A 6,976-nucleotide genomic window follows, 5' to 3' on the forward strand; every position below is an offset into this window, starting at 1 on the left:
GAATACATCTACTTAGGACAGGTAGTGACTGCGGATCCGTATCATGAGACTGAAATAATCAGAAGAATAAGAATGGCCTGGGGTGCGTTTGGCAGGCATTCTCAGATCATGAACAGCAGGTTGCCATTATCCCTCAAGAGAAAAGTTTATAACAGCTGTGTCTTACCAACACTCACCTACGGGGCAGAAACCTGGAGGCTTACGAAAAGGGTTCTACTTAAATTGAGGACGACGCAACGAGCTATGGAAAGAAGAATGATTGGTATAACGTTAAGGGACAAGAAAAGAGCAGATTGGGTGAGGGAACAAACGCGAGGTAATGACATCTTAGTTGAAATCAAGAAAAAGAAATGGGCATGGGCGGGACACGTAATGAGGAGGGAAGATAACCGATGGTCATTAAGAGTTACGGAATGGATTCCAAGGGAAGGAAAGCGTAGCAGAGGGCGGCAGAAAGTTAGGTGGGTCGATGAGATTAAGAAGTTTGCAGGGACAACATGGCCACAATTAGTACATGACCGGGGTAGTTGGAGAAATATGGGAGAGGCCTTTGCCCTGCAGTGGGCATAACCAGGCTGCTGCTGCTGCTGATGATGATGATGATGAACCTCCCTGCCTTTGTCTCACTTGCATCTCTCTGGACATCTAAATCACTGTTGCTTACTCGGGAGGATCCCCATTAGATTATGTGGCAGTCATCCCAGGTAGCATGCCATCCTGGAATGCAGTGAACAGGTCTTGTGCTAGAAATGTGGTCTTGGTATAGGGAGGCATAGTACACTTTTTGTTTTGGTACCGTTCCACCTGTTGTAGAGATATATGCGCATTTACCTTTTTGCCCGCATGGTACCGTGTATGCGCGCTAGCGAGTACTGCTCGTTTCCTGCCAAAGTTAGTGGCATATTTTTTTATGGCGGAGGTGTTATACGCCAAGTTCTTACGGGCTCTGCGCGTAGGAAAAAAATATGGCGGCCACCCCGGAGATAAAATAGCTAAAACAGCGCAAAAGCGTTTCACCACGTATTCCCAGCGGCGTTTAATCCAGAGAAGTGTGAAAACGCTTTCTGCTACAAAAATGTCCTAATAAAAAACCCAAACACGAACAGACGCTGTTTAGTATGAATTGCGGTTTGACGTCACGGGCTCTATAGGCAAACTACGTAATCTTATCTCAGTTCCACTCCAGCTGTGCCATGGGTAGGACGCGTGCGTTGAGGGCTGTGCAAGAACAGCGCGCCTACGAAGAACACCGTCGTGAGCAGAAGCTGCAATGTGCACGAAACGGAAGGCAGCATGTAATACGGACGAAGATCGTGCCGCAAACCGAAAGCATGTGCATGTTTGGTTGGATCACCACTACCAACTGGACTCCCATCGTAATTCTGGTTGATTTCAACATAGAAGTTTCTGGGCCGGACAGAAAATGGTTGAAATTCAATGCTAGACAGACAGAGGGCCCACGACGCGTCATCGGTTGTGTACAGCCTTATAATAGGGGAAGTATATTTTCGGTGTCATCCAACAACCACTGGTCGTATATAATAGCGATCATAAAGTGATACTGACCTTGGTGAGCAAATATATAATCTAGGAAAGCAAAAGAAGATTAAAAATTCAGAATAAGAGCGTTGAGTATGCAAATCTATTAAAACAACAACAAATCGGGAATAAACAAAATCAATTGTGGTATGCGTCTTTTATTTTCAATCTACATAATTGTTATCAGCAAGTTATCGCCATATAGACTCCTTCGCTGGTCATCCACTTTCGCAGAGTGAAATGGCTCTAATGTTCTTTTTCTTTTAAGTGGATACAAATTTACTGCTGTAAGTGTCAGAGCCATGGTAGCAGCTATTAAACAATCTGATTTTTTATGTTGGCATGCGTGTACTAAAACTACGTTGATTCATATAAAGCTTGACTGAAACGCTGTAATTTGCCTAAGGTTTGGATTGAGTATATGACTCAGAGAAAATGTGATGAGTAGCATTGCTTATTTGGCCGCGTTTTTGTTACTTGTCTATGTTCGTGAACGCCAATTTACGGCATCTTTCAGCTTCGGTCGCGGCATGGTGCTTCAGCCAGCTTATGAGTCCTGCCAGCATGCTAACATGCAGAGCCCCAAATGCCACGTTCAGGTTCGTTTACCCTGCCCTACGCCACTTAGTTTGGTGACAATCTTGAGTGGTGAAGTGAAATTACTAAGCACCCAACGGCATACAGGAATATCAGCGCACTTTTTTGTTGGCCTGCTGGCTAATGTAGATGCACTTATATTCAAGTAGCAGTCGTCAATGCGGTAGCGAATTAGTACACAGAGAGACAAAGGGAATGGGAGCACAAGGCATGCTAGAGCACAGCTCCTAGGCGCCCGTTCCTACTGCGAGCGTCGGTGGGGGCATCGTACTTCATAACCAAGTGAACGAGCCCAGCGAAGGATGAGAGCGACCGTGAAGCCGAGCGGGACATGAACGATGGCGACAGTGCAGAGAGCGCGAGGAGGAACGCGCTGGTGGAAGGTGCATCGCAGTGTTGAGGCGGAGAGCGGAGGAGGAGGGTATGGCGAACGCGTGAGAAGGCATGATACCACGCAAGATAGACTCTGCGGCAACGATGTCTACCAGATTGCACCAGAGTAGCACCCGTCGACTGTTCACCAAAGCAATGCATAAGCTGAGGTCTGTCTGCGACGACTGTTGTGAATCGCGCCCACGCGTAACGCACGCGCTGCCCTTCGGGACCACCCGACTACCGAGGTGGCCACGGCAAACATTTCGTAATAGGGAGTATCGTAGTCGTCGGCGAACTTTTTTCTCATTGTCTTTTTCTTTGTGTTAATTAGCTAAGCACCCGAAACCCACATCGCAAGGGAACGTGCCGCTACTGCTATGCTCAAACAACGCGCTGTTATTGCCTTTCTCGGCGCCAGTATAACAGCTGAAGGGTAACTTTAGCGACCATTTTTTTTCACGCTTGGAAATTGTGTTATCGTTACTTGCTACAGTCTCAATCGAAAACGGCAGCGCAGTTTGGTACCGCTTCAAGTCACGACGACGTTGAAAGAGCGTCATGCGACTGCTTCATATTTTGATAGCTGAAAGGGCTCTCGATACGCTCGTTTCTCGATGTTCCCAACATCTGCCGCTGACAGCTCGGGAAGGAATGCGTGGAGGAGGGTACCTTGAAAATTCACGAAAAAGGAGCTGAGCAGAGGCTAAGAGCAGGGTGAGACACGGGGCACGTGTTATCGCTAGGACATTAGTTGACCGCGCGAAATAATAATAATAATAATCTTTATTCAGTATAGTTAAAACAGTATACAAAGCGGAAGCGCCGAAGCCACAAGGGGGGCTTGTGCGGCGACAACCGGCAGCCGCGGCAATCTACGCGCCACACCAGAACTCCATCAGAAGCTGGTTGTGCATTTGGCACAACCATCACATATTATCAAAGATGCACTGATAACATCAGTACATATTAAAGGTTCTCTAACGCTTGAACAGCAACTCTCAGTGTTTTGCGGGTGGACAAAGAAAATACATCGTCCGGTAGTTCATTGAAGATAGCAGGAACATAATAGCGTCTTGCTGCTTTACCGTAGTGAGTGCGCACTCTCGGTTTAAGATAACGAGGAACATGTCTCAACGGTACCGGTTTCGTATTTATGGGCCGGTATGCACTGCTCCAAAAATATTTATGTACTACGATTTGTTTAAAAAAATTCTCAAAAGAAGGCAAACCGGCTGTTCTAAAGACACTGCTGGGCAAATTCTCCTGTGGCATGTAGAGGACGCTTGTAGCGATGTTTTTCAAAATCCTATTAACTCGACATTTCCATGTGAAAGAGCAGTTAAAAAAAACAACACATACCGTATCTTAAAACACTATACCTCAGAGCCTGGGCGATTAGTTTTCTGATAGAAAAAGGCATCATGGTTTTTAAATTAAACAACAAACATGCAACACTTCTAAGTTTCTTACAAATGTGGGTCAAATGAGTATTCCACGTCAGATCACTGTCTATGTGCACACCAAGATACTTAACCGACTGGACACTAGCTATAGGTTGACAAGAGCACAAAGAGCAATATGAAGGGTGTAAATATATGGAAGCGACGCTTGGTACATCTTTGTGCGGGTTACGAAAACAGACAAGTCTGGATTTGGTGCTATTTATTTGTATTAAGTTTGAGGCAAACCAATCACTAACTTTAATAGCGTCCTCTGGAAGGTTAGCCAGGGCACATGAAAACTCAGGGTTGCTTGACACTAGTAAAGTGTCATCGGCATAAAGGAATACGGTGGATGCTTTCACGTGGTCACGTATATCATTCACATATAAGTTGAACAAAAAAGGAGATAAGATAGACCCTTGCGGGACACCGCACACCAGACTTACCGCGTCACTGCAGATAGGCCCAAACATGACTACTTGTGAGCGATTGTGAAGATAGTTTTTAATTAGTGACAAAAAAGGACCCCTAAGTCCATATGAATACAGTTTAGAGATTAAAATTTGATGATTTACTGTGCTGAAAGCGTTTTTTTTTACGTCCAAAAAAAGCCCAAATGCCACCTCATTGTTTTCCAGGCTTTGGTGCAGTAAATGCAACGCAAGATAGGTGAATGGATCTTTCCATACATTTTACTTCGTGCCTGTGACCGTCTACGCTCTTCGAAGTGCTAAACCAAACTTTATGCTTATTCTTACCACACTTAAAGCATCATCTTCGAAGAGCACCTTTTCGAAGTAATAAACGAGGGATTGCTTGTTCATTCTGAGAACGCCTTTCTCCCGTTGTTTTGATCTCCGAGTTGTCTTCGTTTTTGTTACTCGAACGACCGTACTCTTTAACCAACCGTACGTGTAGTCAGTCTTAGTGCAATGGTCGCGCGTTTGACTGCCGCCCCAGGGACCGCATTCGTATGGAGGAACGTAGAGAAGCGTAAAAAAATGTGCCGGCACGACAACTGACTTAAGTGATAGGGAATATTTACTTGCCTTGCATTTCACTACTGCCATTGTGGGAGCTTGGTTGTCGCATTAGACCATTAAAGCCCGCAAATTATAGCACCACTCGCCTCACAATGTGCACGACAGTCTCATGGTTGTAATGAAAGTTTTTCTTTAATTTTTTGTCACAGCTAAAACGAGCTAGTAAGCATGGTCATGTTGGTATCACATATGTCACATTTTCACATATTTAGCCGCTTAACTTCGCGGCGACGTCACAAATACGCACCTCGTGCGCAAACGTCCCACATTTAGCAACACCGCCGTTGAAGCGCGCCTTGCTATTCGAAGAGTACGTGAGGGAATCGGACTGTTCTTTGTAGTGTCTGGTTTCGACAGTGCAGCTGATCATACACGCTATTTTGCTCTAGGCCGCGTCACACAGTATTGGAGCTCTTGACAAAAAAGTAAACCAGTCGTGCCATATGAAAGCTGGCGTGGTTCCGGTAGTAGTTCTTCAGTGCAATTGGCTTGCGAAGCGTTACTCATGCACTCGTGGCGCAACTGTAGCATCCAGCGTGTGTCATATGCAGACCCGGCGCTTGTCAAGTCTCGCCCTAGAATCACTTAGGGCTGTCTTCTACAAATCCGATGTGAGGCACAGCGTGCAGCGTGTCAAGTCCCTGCTTCCAGATACGTAACGCCAACAAGTGCCGCCCTCTGCACTTTTTCTTCGTTTGTCATGGGACTCCGCCTAGATTTGCAGATAAAAAACAGCAAACACCACTGGACAATGTATAAGGGAATTTAGTATGAAATAAAATACCAATGCGATAAGCAGTACCATTTGTTTCATACAAAAAAAAATAATTACAGAAAAACATGGCGCCAGTTTCAAGCCAAATTCGCAATCAAGTCAGTTCAGCCAGCTCAAGAAGGTTGGGTGCTAGTTGAATAAACAGATGTCGCATGCACAGATATCAAGAGAAAGGAAAACAAACTGTTAACTGTGGCAAAAGGTAAAATGGCGATTAATTAATCTAATCTGATTAAATATGGGATGACTTTAGCTGGAGCACGTCAGAAGGATTAGAAAGTATAAGTGTTTGACGCTTGGCCTAGGCAGGCTGTTGATTATCAGTATAAAAGCCTTTATGTCTCTTACCATGGTGTCCACCCGGTACATTAGGGTAATGCTGTTGTGGCAGGAAACACGTTGAAAGCGGTTCTCGGAGAGGTGGGAAAGAAATTCTACGATATATGACCGTATTGCACAAATTTCGGCAGCCCATCCGAAACGCGCTATCAAGGTCTGCATGAAGGCCTTCTAAGAGTTCCACGGTTTCGCCGTCTAGGGCTTCATGCAGGGCGTCAGCGAGCTCGCGTTGATGGCGGACTCGGCCAACGTACGCGGCGGCGAAGGGGTAGCCATGCCAGAAGACCAAGCAAATAACTACGTGTCCCAGCGCGGCTGGATACGGGTCCCCGTTTATCATGCAGACGTAGTAGGTTCCTGCTTGGTGTCTCGCTTGAATTGTCATATGGTATCCACGGCGCGGGATTATACTCGCCACGACCTGGATAACCGCCGCGTAGTCGGCCTGCAAGAATGAGGCACCGAAACGGTAGAGCAGCCATGGCCGAACCTTCCTCCTCTGGACCAGCCAACACATTAACCAGGCGATGCGCTCCAGGCATTGAAGCACGTTGTAAGGGCCTTCAAGCACGTTCCGTAGTTCTTGGGCGGCCGCTCCTGGCATGACGCCGAGCCTCGGTAGCCACTCTATGTGCTCGTCATCCAAGGCCCAGAGATCCTGTTGAGACAATCGATCGATATAGCCGTACAGGATGGCAAGGACATTGGCCGTCATCCTGCAGAAGAATGGGATGGCTGAGGGATCAGTTCTTGCAGTGGGTGTCACCCGCTGCAGTGCTATGGAAACAGTCGCGTGCGATGTGAAGGTTAAAACAGGCGTCGACAAAGACGCGAGTATGTCATCGACGCTGTTTCTATTAGGCGAT

At 46.4% G+C, this 6,976-nt stretch overlaps 1 long non-coding RNA gene across 1 annotated transcript; it reads right to left on the reverse strand.

Annotated features, from left to right (window-relative positions):
* Nucleotides 1–5,103: 5,103 nt before the first annotated feature.
* Nucleotides 5,104–6,976, reverse strand: LOC129388261 (uncharacterized). Its single transcript, XR_011890763.1, has 2 exons — nucleotides 6,120–6,976; nucleotides 5,104–5,708 (listed from the first exon to the last, which is right to left on the reverse strand). It is a non-coding gene; the product is annotated as an uncharacterized lncRNA (long non-coding RNA).

Source organism: Dermacentor andersoni, chromosome 10 (assembly GCF_023375885.2).
Source record: "Dermacentor andersoni chromosome 10, qqDerAnde1_hic_scaffold, whole genome shotgun sequence".
In the NCBI taxonomy this organism is placed as follows: domain Eukaryota; kingdom Metazoa; phylum Arthropoda; class Arachnida; order Ixodida; family Ixodidae; genus Dermacentor; species Dermacentor andersoni.